Source organism: Otolemur garnettii, unplaced genomic scaffold (assembly GCF_000181295.1).
Source record: "Otolemur garnettii isolate 467f Iridium unplaced genomic scaffold, OtoGar3 scaffold00004, whole genome shotgun sequence".
Lineage (NCBI taxonomy): Eukaryota > Metazoa > Chordata > Mammalia > Primates > Galagidae > Otolemur > Otolemur garnettii.
Genome location: NW_003852399.1, coordinates 42,957,803 through 42,978,074, shown reverse-complemented (window position 1 = coordinate 42,978,074; position 20,272 = coordinate 42,957,803). Strand labels below are relative to the sequence as shown.

The following is a 20,272-nucleotide window of genomic DNA, read 5'->3' as shown; positions in this document are numbered from 1 at the left end:
TTAGAGCAAAATCGGAAGGATAGGAGAGGAACACACACAGCTGTAAAACAAGCCAGGCTGGCTGGCATGAAGAAGAGAATATTCGTGACATACCGGGCAGTGAGACTGCTGCAAAGACTGTGCTTAAAAAAATAGGAGAGGAGATAAAATTGGGAAGCTACATGAAAATCAGATAGTAGAGGGTAATAAATGCCTCACTGAAATATATAGACTTTTTGGAAGGTCAAAAGGCTTCCTTGCAGGGAAATTATATGGTCAGGAAGATTACTCTAGCAAGGATTAGAGGCTGCATACAGAGGCCAGAAGCAGGTGAGAGAGGTTTGAGGAAGGAGCAATATAGTGCAGAACAAAGGTGGTAGCCCTGGGAGTGGAGATGAGACTGATAAAAGAAATCACGGGACATTGGCTATCAGAAGTAGGTTGACTATAAAAAATAGAAAAGGAAAAGGGCAGAAGAAAGGAAGAGAGCGGAGTAAAGGGTAGTGATGCCTTTGTGGGGAGATGTGGAAGGCAGGAGGAAATGCAGCTCCGAGAGCGGTGATGCTACATTGACTTTAAGATAAATATTGATTGGGGTCTAGCACTGTGGCTCAGCGGTGGAGCATGCCTGGAGTCCTGGCTACTCAGGAGGATCCGCTTAGCTCAGGCATTCAAGGTGGCAATGAGCTATAAGGATGTGACTGCACTCCAGCCCTGCTTAAAACAAATAAAAAGGACAGATGTTGATTTATTTTTGACTAGCTAATGAAAGATCCAAATAGAAATTTACATGTCCATTCACTGAGTGAGCAATTACCAAATGTCTGCTGTATGGACACCCCTTTCTAAAAACCTTAGACTGTATCCTAATCAGTACAGTTGGAGTTTTGTAGTGCTGCTTCACTCTTGAGATCATAATAAAGTATAACCTACACATTCCACTCCATCCCACATTCCCAAACCAACACAGTTGAAAAGTCTTCTTCCACTAAATTCCTGTGTAGTTCTTAACATCTATACCATGCATAAGCTGCTTAGCATGCATACACATATCTATGTCTAACTATACATATTATATACTATCTAACTACATATAACTCTCTCTCTCTCTCTCTCTCTCTCTATATATATATATATATATGCCATATTTCCCCGAAAATAAGACACTGTCTTGTATTTATTTTTTCTCAAAAAGACACACTAGGGCTTATTTTCAGGGGATGTCTTCCTCTCTGTGCTGAAATGCATATCTGCATAGCCACACCCATCACTAGGTCTTATTATCGGGGTAGGGCTTATATTTAACAAATACATAGAAATCCTGCTAGGGCTTATTTTTGGGGTAGGTCTTATTTTCGGGGAAACATGGTATATATTCCTCCCTCTGACTAATGTCAAATTTAACACATATCAAAAGTGACTTGAGAGCAGGTGTAATTTTAAGTATTTTTCAAATCTCCCACAGAAGAGAAGGAATAAAGGAATGCTTTAATTGTTAGAATATGGAAGTCTTTTTCATTCATCTTCTACACTGAAAAGACATCTATTTTTAGCCTTGTAGACCAGAAGGATCAGTAATATTTCACATCCAGAACACACGACTACTATATAAGGATTCCAGAGGTTAACTCTGCCTTGGCCTGAGTTGATGGTGAGAAAGAGACCTGAATGACAGTGAAGGCTAAGGAACTATTTAAGGTCCCATTTTCAATAGCAACTATTTTACAAACAGGCAGAGGCAGCATACACACTTTAGCAAAGGAGAACCCAAACAACAAACCCAAAGCAGGAACTAAGAGACCCAACAGAAGCACCCCACATTAGCTGTCCTTAGAAACATTAATCCCATTCTGAAAATCAAATAAATTCCTATAAACATTAAAATAAAACTCAGAGGTCCAATTATTCTAAGATGTTTGCCTTTTCAGGTATTGTATGCTTGATGACTATTCCAGCTGATACTGGTGTAAGCAGGAAAAGGAAGGTGGACTCAATTACAGAAACAGTAATGCACAATGTACCTGATAACCCTGATATCTTACTGTATCTATAAGAATTGAGAGGTATTACTATCAGAGCCAAGAATATTGACATGCAAGTCATCAAAGTGACATCTCCTTCTAGAAGCAGGAAAAGAGATATCCCCCACCCCCTCCTGGGCATGTACAGGTCATTACAAATTCAAAAACTTGTGTTTCATGTAATGCCAAAACCTGCGACAAAAGAAACCCACACATTGGCATAAGAAAAAAATGTGCAACTGGTCTCTTCAATCTCATAGCCAAATACAGATTTATTTGACAGTATCACTAGTAAACTAAGCATTAAGTCATTTTTATCAAGATACTTTCATTGTACAGTTGACCTAATGTTGATTTGGGCAAAGTCCAGTAGGAGCGACTACTGTATGTTTGCCACAATGCCTGGCTATTTTTAGAGACAGGGTCTTGCTCTAGCTTAAGCTGGTCTCAAACTGAACTCCTGAACTCAAGCAATCTACCCGCTTTGGCCTCCCAGAGTGCAAGGATTACAGGCATCAGCCACCACAGCCAGTCAATTATGTATTTCTAAGCAAGAGAAGGGAGTTCTGGTGTTAAGCAGAAAATAAACAAACAAACAAAACCCCTAACACAACTATCTACTACAGAGCCTGCAGATCTAGTCATCTCTAACACATGACCATTTCAGCAGGTGCTTAATGAAATCATGACACAATCTGTGTTAAAGGAAAGCACAATTTTTATAAGTATTTTATGCAATAATTTCCTATTTTAAATTATGAAAGCCATTTTTATAAGCTTTTAAAAAATCTATTGTTTATGTAAGTTGATATTTTGAACAAAATAGACTTTAGATTTCAGGAATTTTATTTCCATGTACCACATTAAGAAATACAAGATATCTTGTCCCAAATGTGAGAACAGAGAATGGAACTAAAATGTTCAGTGCCATTACAGTTAAAGTCTCAGGGAACTTCCTTCATTTAAAATGACAAAAACTAAGCAAACAAAAAAGAAAATCTTTGCAAAGCTGAAGTTATCTTTATAGTTATATGACCAAATATCTTGATTCAAAATTTTTGTTGTCCAAGTTGAAGATGTGAAGTATGTCATAATTTTTTTCTTCAAAATTGCTTATCTCCACTCAGCGCCAGTAGCACAGTGGTTACTGCACCAGCCATGTACACCAAGGCTGGCAGGTTTGATCCCAGCCCAGGCCAGCTAAACAACAATGAAAACTGCAACAAAAAATTGCTGGACATTGTGGTGGGCACCTGTACTTCCAGCTACTTGGTAGGCTGAGGCAAGAGAATCACTTAAGCCCAAGACTTTGAGGTTGCTATAAGCTGTGATGCCACAACACTCTACTGAGGGCAACATAACGAGTCTCTGTCTCAGAAAAAAAAATCCCTTATCTCCAAACTTTTTACTTCTTCAGGTTCTACAAACCCTCTCCTTATCTGAAACAGTGGGAAATAAAACCTGAAAAATCTTTGAAAAAAATTGATACTCTATCGCTCACATGAATAAGAGGTCTTCAGAAAGTTCATGAAAAATGTGTACTGTGAAAAAATGATGAATGCATTTCCAAAAATTTTTTGCATCAAATTAACTTATACCAACTTATTTAACATGGCTGAACAGGACCTTGTATGAGGCATGAAAAAAGATGAGATAACAGTTTAGAAAGAGCTCCTTAGCAGAGCAACATGAATTCTGCTAAAATTGAAGCAAGGACAAATGTATGCTGAATAGAATAATGGCAAAATTATCGACACATGACAAAAATTTATGGGAGACAGTCAAGATCACAGTAAGTAAAGCAAGCAGATAGCCCTCAGAATGGGAGAAGATATTTGCAGGTTATGTCTTCAACAAAGGTTAATAATCAGAATCCATAGAGAACTCAAACGTATTAGCAAGAAAAGAACAAGTGATCCCATCTCAGGGTGGGCAAGGGACTTGAAGAGAAACTTCTCTGAAGAAGACAGGTACACAGCCTACAGACACATGAAAAAATACTCATCATCCTTAATCATCAGAGAAATGCAAATCAAAACTACTTTGAGATTTCATTTAACTCCAGTAAGATTAGCCTACATCACAAAATCCCAAAACCAGAGATGCTGGTATGGATGTGGAGAAAAGGAAACACTTCTACACTGCTGGTGGGAATGCAAACTAATATGTTCCTTTTGGAAAGATGTTTGGAGGACACTTAGAGATCTAAAAATAGACCTCCATTTGATCCTACAATTCCTCTACTAGGTATATATCCAGAAGACCAAAAATCACATTATAACAAAGATATTTGTACCAGAATGTTTATTGCAGCCCAATTCATAATTGCTAAGTCATGGAAGAAGCCGAAGTGCCCATCAACCCATGAATGGATCAATAAATTGTGGTATATGTACACCATGGAATATTATGCAGCCTTAAAGAAAGATGGAGACTTTATCTCTTACATGTTTACATGGATGGAGCTGGAACATAGTCTTCTTAGCAAAGTATCCAATGTAATCAGCCCTACTATGAAACCAATTTATAGCTTTCTTATGAACCCAACTATAGCCTAAGAAAAAGGGGAAAGGGGAGAGGGAGGGGAAAGGGGAGGAGGGAGGGTAATTAGTGGGACCACACCTACAGTGCATCTTACAAGGGTACATGTGAAACTTACTAAATGTAGAATATAAATGTCTTAACACAATAACTAAGAAAATGCCATGAAGGCTATGTTAACCAGTTTGATGGAAATATTTCAAATTGTGTATAAAATCAGCACATTATACCCCATGATTGCATTAATGTACACAGCTATGATTTAATAAAAATCAATCTATTAAAAAAAATTGTGGGAACAATGGCCCAAAGAAATCAGCAGTTTACAAATAGATAATTTTTTAAAGAAGGGATGAGGTGATGTAGAAGATGAAAAATGCAGTGATAGAACATCCACATTAATTTATAAGGCAAATATTCAGCATGTTCATGCTCTAACTGAAGAGGAATGACAAACAGTAGTCTGTACCACAGACATCACAATTAGATTTCTAACAGAAATTTCAAACAATTGGATCAAAAGACAAATGCAAACATAACAAAACAGGAATGGAAGACAGACCTTAGAAAAACCTAAAAACTTAAAATTTTGATATGTCAATGAGAAACATTGAAAGATTTTGAAAAACAATTTACCAAGTAGATCGATTATTTATAAATTATAAATATCTATTCTATTCTAAGAGCTTCCGTAAATTGATGAAACAAAAAGACAACCCATAAGAGAAATGAGCAAAGAATGTGCATGGGCAATTCAGGGAAGAGCAATTCTACATGAATGAAAAACATTAAAAGATGCTCAAACTGGTCAGGTACCATGGCTCACACCTGTAATCCTAATACTCTAGGAAGCCAATGTGGGAGGATCACCTGAAGTCTGGAGTTCAAGATCACCCTGAGCAAGAGTAAATTCATGTCTCTACAAAAAAAATCAAAAATTAGCTGAGCTGAGGCAAGTGGATTGCTTGAATCCAGGAGTTCAAGGTTTTGGTAAGCTAAGATGACACCACTGCATTCCAGTTGGAGTGAAAGACCAATACTCTATCTCAAAAAATAAAAGATAAACTTTTGAAAATGCTCACACTGAATAGTAGTCACAGAAATGCAAATTGTTTAAAACACTTATGAGATAGCTTCTTAAATCCAGACTAAACTTAAAAATTGAGTGCTAACAGCAAGTGGAAACCATGGGAGGAGAAGGGTAGTCAAACGTTTGGGTACAAGAGGCAGTATATGGAACTGGTTAGGATGATGGGTTCTTACCACTGAGTGATCTTAAGTAATCCTTACCTCCAGATTGCTCATCTGTGAAATGAGGACAAACATATCAGAGAAAACAGATAAGTATTAAAGAAGATAAGATATCTAAAACCTAAGACAGTCCGTGGTGTAGGCAATCAGTCAATAAAGTTTGACTATTATAATTATTGTTAGTGGAAATGTGAATTATTGCAACTTCTTTCTAAAGTTGTTTGGTAATTTGCAGCATTTTACTTCGTAAAATGGCAAAATAAGTCATAGTACACCTACGCACAGAATATGATGCAGCTTTCAAAGACAATAATTTAGAGCCGTATCTGCTCATTTGAGGAAATTTCTGCTAGGTATTAATAAGAGAAGGATATATAACTCACCCCAAACCTTCTTTATTTTCATTTTTAGCCTTAATAACCACAGGACATGTTATATATTTAACATATGACATGTTACATATTTAATATCTGTCTCCCTGTAAACAATTTAAAGCAAATAGAGAAACAAATAAATAATTGCTATATTTGGGTAGAATGCAGGGAAAAGTTCTTTGTACACTTCTTGTAACTTTTCTATGTTTGAAATTGTATCAGGATGAACATACAAAAAAAAAAAAAACACCCACGAAGTACATGAAAAACAAGTAAGTTCACCATTCTATGAATATGTGAAAAGATGGGAAAAGAACATCAGAGAAAATCTAAACAAAGCAGAGAGGAGGAAAAATATAAGAACAGAAAATCATCCCAAAAAATCCATAAAAAGTAGGTCAATAAAACCAAAAAATGGATCTTTGAAAAGAATAAGAAAAAAAATATGATAAAACTCTAGCGACAGGGCAGCACCTGTGGCTCAAAGGAGTAGGGTGCTGGCCCCATATGCTGGAGGTGGCGGGTTCAAACCCAGCCCCGGCCAAAAAAAACCCCAAACAAAACAAAACAAAAAACTCTAGCTACACTCAAGGGAGAAAGAAAGAAAAGTACAAATAAAAAATATTAAAAATGAAGTACAATGACTATAGATAATAGAGATTTAGGATCACAAGAGAATAATTTTATTAACTTTATAACATCCTAACTGATAGAGACCACATGTATCTACAACTAAAAAGGACAATTTTGGGTGGCACCTGTGGCTCAGTGGGTGGGGTGCTGGCCCCATATAAGTAACCTAGGATTTGTTGCAGTAACAAGCAATCCCCAAATCTCAGTGGTTTAAAACTGTAAAAGTTTAATTCTCGCTCATGAGAGTTCTGTTCCATGTCTACACTCAAGAAAATGGGGCTGGTCATTATGATAGTGGAAAAGAGAATTTTAGAGAGAATCACACCACAATGAAGCTGTTTGGTGAAAGGGATATACGAAGTGACCCACAAATGCTAAAGAAGCCAAAGGTGACAGTAAAGAATGATTTGTCAGAGAGACTCACAGACAGAAGCACAGTCTTAGGTACAAGACAGGTATCTCCACATTGCAACTCTCCAGACCCAGGGCTTATATCTGGGGAAAGATTAAGACTAAGAGTCTGCTCTGGAAGAAATGTGTTTGGCTCTGGCTCATGGGTATAAACCAACCACGTGGCCTAGAGTCCTGACCGCTGACTATTTTGCTAATTCCCATTTAAACCCATATAATTCTATCTGCAGCTATATAGCTATTGCTGTTGATACACAAGGATTACGTCACCTTGACCCATCTAAGTACCAAGCATTTTCAGAAATGGAGGCTGTGTCTTCATGGACCATTGGAGGCATTTTTGTGGGGGTTCCACAGTAGGGCACTACTGCTCTCACAGCACACTGGCCCCAAGTTCCTTCACCAAAGGGCTCATGGAGAGGGCACTACATTCTTGCAGTATGCATGTCACTTTTGTCATGGCAAACAACCCTTCTTTCCTGCCCTTGATGGGGAGGCCTATTCTTATTATCACCAGCAAAGCAGTAGTTATGAGTTCAATTTGCTGCAGAGCCTGGTAAGCCCCTATGACTTGTTGTTCAGTTGGGGAACAGTGGGTTTCCACACCTTTCCATGGTTACCAGAATCCCAGGGGAATTTTTTTCCTATGCTGGACTTTTCAAAGAACCCAAATGATCCCTTCAGGTCTTATGGTCAAATCTAAAAACATCAATATCCTGGGAAGCGGGGAACAAAAGCTAGCACCTGGGCCATTAATATTCCAGCCTTTTTAAATGCTTCTTCTTGTTCATTATCCCATAACCAGTTAGATCCTTTCTTTCCTAGGGAACATAAATTTGAGCTAATGGTGGAATAAAATACTATGAATATCCCCAAATACCTAGGAATAAATTCTTTAACTGTAATTACTGTAGGCATAGAAAATTGTATTTTGTCAATGACTGCGCCTGGGATAAGGTGTATCTTACCCGACCAAGTGACTCCTAGGAACTCCATAGCTGGCCTGGGCCTCATTCATTTTGTGGGTTGATGGGCCATCTTGTGGATTGAGGAAGGGTACACAAGGTGCTGAGGTGTTGCTGTAGCAATGCCAAGTCTTCAGAGGCTGCCATATCTATCATCAATGTAAAGAGATAACCTAACAGGTGACTTTAGAGATGAAGTCAAATCTCTAGCAATCCATCATGTGTTGACCAATAGTGGGGGTATGGAGGTAATCCTGGAGCAACACCTGGCCATTCCAAGTAAAAGCAAATTGTTCTTGGGCAGGGTGAAGCCAGCCTGTAGTCCCAGCTACTTGGGAGACTGAGGCTGGGAGACAGTGAGATCTTGTCTCAAAAAAAAAAAAGATAGATACATAGATAGATTGATCCTGAGAGTCAGGGTATAAAAAGATTCTAAAGAAGGCATTACCCAGACCTCACACAGCCTGAGTTAAGACACACTCTGCACCTGTGTCCACTAAAGCTCCAGATTGCAGATCGTGTGCTCCACCTGGGGCCTGTGGTTGCCCCTCTTTCTCCTGTGTGGAGGCACCTTGGTCCACCTCCAGTTTCTGTGCTGGGGAAGAATCCACCTCGAAATGCAGAGGTGGAGGTTGGCTTTGCCTCTTTTTCTTCTTCTGGTGGGGCACTGGGGAGAGTCTAATCTGCTGATGGGGGAGTAAGGGCTTTCCAGAGGCCCACCGATACTGCATTGTGTCCTCAACTTATTTTCTCCCTGTCTACCCAGCTGAAATCAGATCTGAAACCATATTTGTTTCTGAGCAATCTCAACTGGGCCCTTTGGATCTGGCGTTTGCTCCAGCAGACGTCGTTCCTCTTCCTTTTCCTTTAGTAACTAGTCAACCTTGTCTCTTTTCAGTTTCTCCAAGATCACCTATTTCATTCACAACTTGTCCCACAAGGGTGTCAAGAGGAATATGAGAGGGCTATGCTGCTCCCGGGGACCAGTTTGTCTCTGTTTTGTTTTTTAATTCATTCCACGGTAGGGAGCGGCCGTTCGCAGCCGCACACCCTATGGCTAAGCTTTCTGTCCACAGCAGCTTAAAAATTGTTGTTGTCCAGTAATTCTGCCGCGGGCTGCACATGTTGGATTTTGTTTTTCGTTGCATGAGTAGTCTTGTTTTATCCTCCTCTTCTGAGATAACTTCTGCTGGCTGGTTGGTTTCCAAGTATTCCGGTTATTTGCATCCCAGTCCGGTTTTGCAAGAACAGCCGGCACTTTCAGCAGAGGCTGCTCTCTGGCCCATAGAAAGCGCAATTGGAGGTTTCCAACCGCTCCTCCTGAGTTCAGCTTATCCAGGAAACCAGACGCGAGCACAGATGTGCAAGTTCTTATGTCCCTTTCTAATTGTCCTGCTTCCTCTGACTTTCCGACCCTTGCCTCAGCCACGACCTGTGCGTCCACGGCCTCTTGCACAGCCGGTAACAGTGGTAAACTCATTGTTGGCCCTGCTCGGCCACCTTTCTCGGCACAGCGAGCGTGCAGCTTTCCATGAAGGAGCATGCCAGACCCTCTGATGTTGTGGGAGCATCCCTGTTCCCACGCGGCTGAGCGCAGGCACCTGGCCAATGAACAGCACCACCCCACACAGATGAGGAGGGCACCGCAGACGGCCCTGCGGAGGCATCGTTCCCCTGCTCATGCGCTGGCTTCCTGGCTCCTGGCTCACTCACTACTTGTTCCGTGAGTGGGCCACCGCTGCGAAGTGACCCCCCCAATGCTGACAAAGCCAAGGAACCAAAGAAGGAGGCAGACAAATCCAGTTAGGTGGTATAAGATCATTTAATAGGGGGACTTACAGACAGAAGCTGGTCTTGGGCAAGCAGAAGGCAGGTGAATCTCTGCACCACTACACCCCCAGACCCAGGCTGGTATCTACGGGAAGACGTGTATATACGTGCTCAGAAAGGAATGTGTCGGTGGCCGAGAGAATGCTGCCGGGGTCACAGTGGACTAGCAACAAGGGTTGTTTGGAGGAAAGGTGAAATGGGTGAAGAGGTTTTTCTATATAAAGAATGACACATGGACTTGACATATTGGAGGCCTTCCCAGTCAAGCCAATTAGCATTTAAAAATAAAGTCACTCTTGTCCCTACAGAAACGACTCAGTCTAAATGTGGCCATGTCACTAGGACAAAGGGGTTATGTGGCCACCTACAACCAAAATGGAACTAGGAAATAGTGAAAATACTTGAGTATCCCTAAGAACAACCAGAAGATGTATCATCACTTTCTATGGATGGTCCTTTAACTGTCTTTTGCTGTCACAAGTAAATACTATGATAAATGTGCACATGTTATTTTGCACATGTGACTATCTCTACAAGATATATTCCTGGAAGCAGAATTTCACGTGCACCTTCAGAAGTCCACCTGTCCACAAACCATCCAGGAATTTAGTTTCTCCACACTTGACATATAGTTAACACAGATTACTAAAACCATGCCCTTATCTGGGGGGTGAGAGTTGAAGGCAAAGATGTATTTCAGTGGAGGTGTTTCCTTCAAATCTCACAAGAACATGTCATATAATTTTGATTCGGCTAAATGCATCCAGTGAAGAATATTGTGTGCTTAGCCTTTGGCTGTGTTAATATATTTAGTTATTCTACATCACTTCTTTTCAAAGACTTCCAGAGACACAATTAACTACAGCTAAATTCTCTCAGCTAGAGTAAGAAACAGGAATGGTTACAATATTTTGTATTTTAATTTGAGTCCCCCAAATGATTGTGAATCATTTTTAAATATGATTCAAATGAGAATCCAAGCCCTGGATGTTGTGCTGACAGCTGCAATTAAAAGACAGAATCTTCTAATTAAAAAAAAAAAAAAGAACAAAATTACATCAGCCTTCAAAGAAATCAGGGGCTACTCCTTTAAAAACAAAAATTCAATCAATGCCATTTGTACTTTGCTAATATTCAAGGTAAAAAAATTCCTTAAGAAGCAAGGAAAACTAAATATATGAGGTTTTAATACAATGTTTTAAAAGATAAAAAATCTTCTAATTATTTGTTCTGACTAAATTTCCAAATAGCCTCATGGGTGGTTGGTATGTGTCATATTAAAATATGATTCTATGACCAAGTTAGTTTGGGAAACATCAGGTTAACCAAAGCTAACTTTTTAACCACAGGCATTTTCACAGCCTCATTTAATGTGAGTGTAGAAGTTGTAAATTTCCAATGGAAGATATACCAGGTAATTTCTTTAAACATATTTGAACATGGAGCTAATGTTCTATGAGCTTCTACCTAGATAGCCTAATTCTCAACAGAACATAGTTAGGGAAATATTGGTTTGTATTATTAAAAACGTCATTCAGCAGGGATTATTGAACAGGAATTATGTTCTAGCCCGATGTTCCTCATTCTATACTTACAGAAAAATAGGCTAAAGTCCTAGTTCCAAATAGTCTGCAAGCTCTTGGGAAATAAACAACACAAAAACTACACTGTCACGGCAATTTACACAGAGTATAAATGAGCATTTTTTGAAAGATTCGTTTAATTTTTAGTGTACAGTCTGCCACTTTTGTTCAGTTTCAGTTTCTCTCTTGGCGTCCAATCGCCATTTCATTTGTAAGAAAATAAAATATTCAGCACAAGAGAAAACTCCTTTCTTTGAATCTGAATGCTAAGGAAGCAAAGTTTATCTCAGGTGATTTATGTTTTAACATTACTGTTTCCAGATTCCTCCTTTATTGGTGGCTTAAAAAAATAGCCTGACTTTAGAGCAGGTATCTTATGGCTTAGATGGCTGAACACCCACTGCCAAAATAGATAAAAGGAAACAATCTCCAGGAACAAATTTCAGATTAAAAATATGCGGGTCATGATGAAAGTTTAGAGATATATGACAATCATGAAATGTAAAATCCAACCACATGGAAACAAATGAAGCCATCCCAGCTGAGCGAGTTGAAACATGCCTGAGTAAATGAGTAAACGTACCTTGGAAGTGAAGTGATGGATTACAATGCAGTCTGCCTCAAAACTTTTGTAGTGACCCAAGTATGTTAGCGTCTTGGACTTTCTTATTTCCTAGTTTTCTCAGTCATGACACAAATGTTGAGATCAAAAAATGTGCTCTAAGTTTAAATCTTTCATCCAAGGAGAATCAATTTTTGTCAGTGGTGAGAGGTGTGGGTCCAGTTTCAGTCTTCTGCATGTGGAGAACCAGTTCTCCCAGCACCATTTGTTAAATAAGGATTCTTTTTCCCATTGCATGTTTTTGTTAAGCTTATCAAAGATTAAATGACAATGTGGCTGGGTTCATCTCTAGATTCTCTATCCTATTCCATAGATCTATGTCTCTATTTTTGTGCCACTACCAGGCTGTTTTGATCACTATGGCCTCATAATATAACCTGAAGTCTGCCAACATGATCCCTCCAGATTTGTTTTTATTTCTAAAAACTGTATTTATATTTGGAGTTTTTTCTGGTTCCATATGAATTGAAGTACTTTTTTTTTCAAGATGTTTAAAGTATGATATTAGTGCTTTGATGGGGATTGCATTAAATCTATGGATTGCTTTGGGTAGTATGGACAGTCTAACAATGTTGATTCTTCCCAGGCACAAGCATGATAGGTTCCATTTGTTGACATCTTCTGCCATTTCCTTTTTCAGAGTTTCATAATTCTCTTTATAGAGATCTTTAGCTTCTTTTGTTAGGTATATTCCCAGGTATTTCATCTTTTTTTGGTGCTATCGTAAAAGGAATAGTCTTTGATTTTGTTCTTGGCTTGACAATTGTCAGCATATATGAAGGCTACTGATTTTGTAAAATAAGAAGCTATTATATTTGCACTAGAATGTTTATTGTGACTCAATTCATAATTGTCAAGTTGTGGAAGCAACCTAAGTGCCCATCAACTCACGAATGGATCAACAAACTCTGGTATATGTATACCATGGAATATTATTCAGCCATTAAAAAAGATGGGACTTTAAAAGTAAAGAAGATGGGACCAAAAAAGTGCTCTAAGGAAAACCACCACGTAAAAATACCCTTAAAGCAAATGTTATTTTGATTTAATTAATTCTAGATTCCTCTTAAGTTTTACTCTTGGCATGTTACCACTGCAATACCCTTAAATACATTAATATTATTAATATTTGTATTTATAAATACATTTTGATTGAGTTTGGATATAAACAAAATGACTTTGACAAATGAATGTTTGAAAGGGAAATTTCTTAAAAAGTTTATTTGATGAAGCCAAAAGTCAAAGCTTTCAACGCACGTCCTTTGTCAATGAACTGAAGACGGATTTCAATCTGTACAGGAAAATATAGACATGCATATTTAATTTTCATTTACTTTCTTTTCTTTAACCTAATGAAAAAAATCAAAGTAAAGATAAATGGTTGTTAGAGGGTATTTTACAAAAGAAAACTGAACGTGTGTTTCTTCTGAAACAAGTCTGAGATATAAACATCCTGATTTAAAGTTTATAAAAGTATAATGTACAGACTTCTCACCTGAAGTCTGAGAGAGAACAGCCTGATTATTACTTCTACACTGCTATATTTTGACCCTACCCGCCAGTAACTGTTGGTCCCTGCAGAGCCCTTTCAGGTATCAAGACAAATAGTCCCCTGACTAGCCACCTTCTCAACTTCTACCTTGGTTCTAATTACAAATACATTTAGTTTATTGAAGAAAAAATTTAAAAATATGATCCAATTTATCACTACTAATCAGAACTGAAACTCATACAACTACATGACTTTAGATAATTTCTAATTTACTTTGTATTATTTATAGTGATTTTTGACCATTAGACAAAATGGTAGAGTTTACTCTGAGACATAAAACTTTTGCTCTGAATCTATTGTAAAGAAAGTGAGCCTGTTAAATAAAAGTATGCCTTTAATTCAAAAGGCCAGTTGTCTGCTCAAGTAATTGCTTCATCATTTCCTATATTGGAAAATTTCATCATTTCCTATATTGGACAAAATTCAACGTATCAGTTAAAAGATAGACTTATCACAAAAAAGAGGGACAGCATCTAGTGTCCCTTGTGTGCTTTAAGATAAACCCCATGAATGAAGCGCATACTTTCTATATGAGAATCCAGATGTTGGTCATAATCTAGTCCCTTGGAAGTTTCCATCATCCTCAAAAAGCAAGGTCTGTCCCCTTCTGCCACCTGCACCTGGGCACAGGTCTGGCTTATGCCCACGCTGCCCACCTGCCTCCTATGACAGGTCCTACTACACACGTTTCTCCATTTTTCTAGAAAGGGAAACTGTGGTAAGATAAGAGACTTCAGTAAAACACAACACAGAATAATTTATAAAGACATTTAAATTCTATCTCATTCTTCCTATTCTGTAAGACTTAGGGGAAAGTGAGATTTCTTTTTTCTTGCTTCCCTAACATGTTTGATTCATGTAGATTCATGATGGAGGCTTTTCCAACTCACAGAAAAGAAATAATAGGACTCTGTTTTGACAGCCTGGCCTGGAAGGGATTCTGGAGCAAATCTCTGAGACAAGGGTGAGAGGAAGTTGACAGGAGAAGGGAAGGACTGAGAAGGAGTGGCAGAATCCCCAAGGCTCTTGCTGGGTAGAAGCACTGAACTCTAATAGGGCAGCAACAAGGATCTGGTGAAGGCTGACCACCGGAAAGGGAATTGGAGCCCACTCGGAAAGACTCATGACTTCACTCAGCTCAGGAGGGCCGAGGCTGCCCACACCCCAGAGTTGGGCAGGGAGAACTATGACCAAAAATACCCGTTGCCTGATCCTTACCTGTGGAAACACTGTCCTACTTTCAAGATTTTGATTTGACTGTCAAGGAGGGGAAAGAGTTCATTACAACTTGACTGAGATTGAATTTCTTAGCATTCTGACGAGGTAAAGCTCAGAGCCAGGTGTAACTTGATTTTGAACAAAAAGGGACATGACATTTCTTAGACCCCACGTAACAATCCATTGTCATTACATGTGCCCTGCCTCACCCATTCCAGATGAATTATTCAGTCTGATTATTCAGTCAGATAATCTAGAGGATAACATTTTTAAAAAATCTCTCAGTAAAGGTCATTGTTTAAAATGGGAAGCTGGGAGGGCTTTCAGATTTGTTTAAACCAGATTTAATTCAGATATGCTTTATATCTTTTATTATTTATATAATAAGTAGAATAGAACTCACAAGTTTTAAACCTTGCAAGTCCCATATCACATTAGCTATGAGAATCACAGCCAAGGGCTGGTTTGGAATATTCTGTACATTCCACAAGATGTCATGATCTAGTCAAAGTCTCAAGGGGACAATTGGCTCTGGCACCATCAGTGGTGTGGGGCACAGCAGAGGAGCTCAGAGAATGTATCTAGAAATGAAAATCTCAATACTGGATAAGTGAAGCCTGGCTTAGGGTTGAGCTTGTAGGCAGCAGGAGGGAGAACATGATTCAGGTCTGATTTTGAGGTGATGTTTCCCCTTTACAACAGGCTTTTGCAATATACTGGATTTCTAATCAGTAATTTGAAACCTCATAGGTCTGTGTTTGTAGATATTTTGAATGCCTGAGATAATACAGTTCAACAAATACTAATTAGCTATCTGCTGTGCACAATGCACTGTACCAGACATGTGAGAGAGATAAAAATTTCAGAAGACAGTCCCATTCCATTCTCTTATAGAGCTCACATTTCAACCCATTTATGCTAGAGGTTGAAAGTTTTAAATTTTTTGCATGACTTTTCAACAAGCTCCCAGCATGTCAGTATCTGCAGCAGTGACTAACTCTGTGTGCCTCGTGATAACATGTACCTAAGGAGGCAGACATATGTGAAAACCAGACCTTGGCGATGACTACCATTCCAATAATGGATCGTGAGGCCTGAACAGGGGCGAGAAGGAGACAAACATTAGTCAGTCTACTACAAGAAACTTTTGTCATATATTAAAAGGAAATAACATTACTTAGATGCCCTCTTTTGAAAGCCTTTTACTAACTAAGCATTTATCTGCACAACTGTCTGAGGCATATGCTATTATTATTTTACTTTTTAGATGAGAATACTGAGGTCAATAGAGGTTAAGAAACTTGTCCAAGATTCTATAAATGAGAAGGGTCGATCTAGAATTTGAACACTGAGGCACCGATACTAGAACGCAAACTCTTAATCTCTACTGTGAAATGCAAATAATGTATAATTAAAGACTGAGAAAGAGGTTAGGTTGTACTGAGAGGAGAGGAGAGGCCACGAATGAATGACTTCTTGATCCATTTACTTATTAAGAGAAGTGAGAGAACGGACAAACTAAGTAGTAATTTTACTCACAGAAACAAAATCCTTTCATTTATTTATTACTCTAAATACAGATCTATTTTTTGGAGTCTTCCAAAGAGTAAAATATTTTTTTGTTTAGTTATTTTGTAGAATATAAACTTTTCCATGTATATTCCATGTCCAAGGATAGGACATTTCCCCTATCCTTGCCATAAAAATGGAATCTACTTCTTACTGTGTTTGAATAATACAATTTCATCACTCAATCTTTATGTCTACAGTCAATTAGGATGTTTAAATAGCATAATAGGAATATCTTGAACTGGTGTCACTTTTTCTCTCACAAATTTACAAGCCCTTCACGTAGACATGATCTTTTCCACTTTCAGAAGATCCATTTCATTAACTTACAGACACACGTATTTAATAGAAGAAACTAAGTAAAAAAATAATTTGTGATTTTTCTGGAGTTATGAATCATTCTTTAAAGGAAATTGGGATAGAATATGTAACTTCACTTCTGGTCTAGCTGCCATACCACAAGAAATAGCAAAGTCGGTGAGGTTTAGTTGGGTAATGGAATAAAATAGAAACCATGCAAACAACAAACAAATAAAAAAAACCAATCAGTATATTGTCCCTAAAATTATTCCTAAGAAATATGTGATGGAAAGATTATTAATATCCAAAATAGCCACTTTGTAGGGTTTTTTGATTACAAAATATCCATTTCTTCATCATTGTCACAACTGTATGTTACACCATAATGTCATGTCATGTTTACCATGATGGAGATACTCACATCCTGTGCTAGGGTTTGAGCAAAGGAGGAAAGAGAAGGAAAGAACAAGCACCTTCAGGAACAGAAGTCTGGGAGTTCAATCTTCAAGTGTCAGTTTTAATCAGAGCAACTATTTTTTTCTTTTTTTTAAATCTTTAGAAGGTGGGCAAATCCAGTCTAACCAGAGGACATGCTCTGGGTAGGTCAGCCCTTTTCTTACCTGAACTTTACTTGAGGCCCAGCACATTTACGATTGAACTCACTCTAACATTGCCTTCAATGGGGGCCAAGTCTTTAGTCAGAATGAGAATCTCAAGGCCAAACTGCAGAGTCCTTGGGTGTTGATTTCTACACTTTTAGTACAGTTCAGTAATTTTCACAGGGCCTGGAAGATGAGCAGTTATTCCTCCCGAGTGAGGTTAATGAGATGCTGCTTCAGAAGCAGCCATGAAGCAGCACAAGAATGATTGTGACCAGAGAATGCTCACTCCTGGGTGCAGGCTCCTGACTTCTATCACTACAGTCTTTCTGCATTAAACAACCTCAGAGGCCAAGGGTCCCACATGCAGAGAAATCTACTCATAATACTGAGGGACCTTTGGGGTTAGCCTCTTGCTGCTGTGTGTTTGGGAATTTGAACAATTGAAAACATTTGGTTTGGTTTCTGATTCAAGAGTAAGGAGTAAGAGGTAGAGATAGGACTTCGGGGTCACCAGAAGGGGATAGTAGTACAGGGCAAGAGATGTGAGGGACAGGCCTACAGACCTGATGTGGTAGACACAGATGGTCAGCGGTCAGCAGTCACCAAACAGTGTGACAGCTGAAAGATGTTTTTCATCACTTCTGGGAAGTCGGTCTACTTAAAGAGGCTAAGTTGGCTGGATAGTAACTGAAAGGCATACTCATCCTCACAGAGACACATACACTCAGGATTCAGAGAAAAGTATCTTTGCAGATGTGATTAAATTAAGGATGCTCATATGAGGAGCCTGTCATGGATTATCCTGGAGGGTTTCAAATGCCAGCACAAGTTTCCTTATAAGGGGGAAGCATAGGGAGACTCTCAAACAACATGTGAAGACACAGGCAGAGATTGGAGTGATGCTGCCACAAGCCAAGGAATGTAGGCAGAAGCCACCAGAAACAGAAGAAGCAAAGTACTCCTCTTCAAGGAGTACTCCATTGTTGACATTCTGGTTTGGGCCCAGTGATAGTCAATTTCAAATTTCTGAACTATAGAACCGAGAGAATAAATTTCTATTATTTAAATCACCAGATTTTGAAAATGCTCTATAATAGCTGAAGCAAACTAATACAAATTATTATCTAATCCCAATACATTTATACACTTACATACTCTCTCACACAAACTAGGGATTCAGAAAAAAACTAGACCAATAATCCATATCTGAAACTGGTCTGGTGCAGAAAGGTTGAGTTGAGGGAAGTTCCTAAGATTGGCTTCAGAAAAACACACTCCCCAATGTCTGAAATTGAAATGGACATTGTAATGAGCCATGTCATTAATGGTGCCATATAAATTGTAGTCTCTTAAAATAACCCTCTTAAAATGCAAAAAAGCATTTTTGCATGCTGTTAGCTCATTATTTTTGTTCTCCCCATTCACCAGAAAAATTATTCTGATTGTTTCCTACTAATAGCATCTAAGTAATTAGTGCTTTTGCCTAGTATAGCACTTCAGGTTTTTGTTTTTGTTTGTTGTTTGTTCGTTTCCCAGAAAGAGTCTCACTCTGTCACCCAAGCTAGAGCACTATGGTGTCATATCTCACAGCAACTTCGAACTCTTGGGCTCAATTGATCCTCTTGCCTCAGCCTCCCAAGTAGCTGAGGCTATAAGTACCTGAAATGATGCCCAGCTAGCATTTCTATTTTTAGTAGAGATGGGGTCTCACTCTTGCTCAGGCTGGTCTTGAACTCCTGAGCACAAGCAATCTGCCTGCTTCAGCCTTCCAGCGTGCTAGGATTTTAGGCGTGAGCCACTATGCCCAGTCTAGCACTTCAGTTAGTGTGTCAGTTGTCTATTTTTAATTATTTCATGTCATCATGTATACTGTATTTAAGATTACTGGCAGTTCTAGGAGATGGAAGGAAATTTGAGTTTTTCCATGCTTAGCATATCAGTTTTTACATCCCTTCCTATGGACATGTGGACCAGATTTAGACAACTGCCCTTAACCCTGGCCTCTGTTGCCTTGACACCTTTGACAGAAGTTTGAGGACCATAATAGAATGATTTGTAATTTCTGTGTTGATAGAGTAATAGTTATTACCATTGGGTTTTGGATACTTTCAGGACAATCTCTCTATTTGAAGAACCAATAATTGTGCTAATTTTATCAAACTACGTGGATGTTTTTCCCATGCCCCCCCTAACTATCAACTTCATTTTGCTACTTACTTTCCCAAATTTGTACACTGGTTTTCCTCTCTCCAGATCCTCTCTGCATATTTTCTTTTCTTTCTCAGATCCCAGAGGAATCAATCATTCCAAATATGAAGATAAAGTCTCTGGTTGTAGAGATGTATAGCCACCTGTCACCTAATTGCCATCCTCTCTTATCTGTGCTGCAACTGGTCAATAATGGAACTCACTTCTGACCAATTCTGATTATCACAGAAATCTTGTTTCATTCCTAAAGACTCTTTTCTGGTCATTTAAAAAGATCAAATCATAATTTTAACTTGAAACTCTCCCCCATGGCCACAGCTTGGCAAGATGAACGATTTTCCTGTGGGGAGGGAGCATGATGTACTCCATCCCCTTTTCTCTCTGCTACTCGCAGGTTCCTTCAGTGTACTGAAAAGCATAAACTCATCCTCACTTACCTGAGTGCGGTTGCAGCCTTCCCCTTGGTCGTCTATAGTTGCTAATCTGGAGTTCTCAGGGAGAGGCAAAGGCTCCAACATGCACTGCTCATAATGGCTTGAGTCTTTCTTTCTTTCTTTCTTTCTTTCTTTCTTTCTTTCTTTCTTTCTTTCTTTCTTTCTTTCTTTCTTTCTAT

At 38.7% G+C, this 20,272-nt stretch overlaps 1 protein-coding gene and 1 pseudogene across 1 annotated transcript in view; both read right to left on the bottom strand.

Annotated features, from left to right (window-relative positions):
• Nucleotides 1-20,272, bottom strand: part of LOC100964508 (inositol monophosphatase 1-like) — an 89,960-nt gene that overhangs the window by 29,889 nt on the left and 39,799 nt on the right. The window lies entirely within an intron of this gene.
• On the bottom strand, nucleotides 1,468-20,177 carry LOC100941304 (annotated as a pseudogene).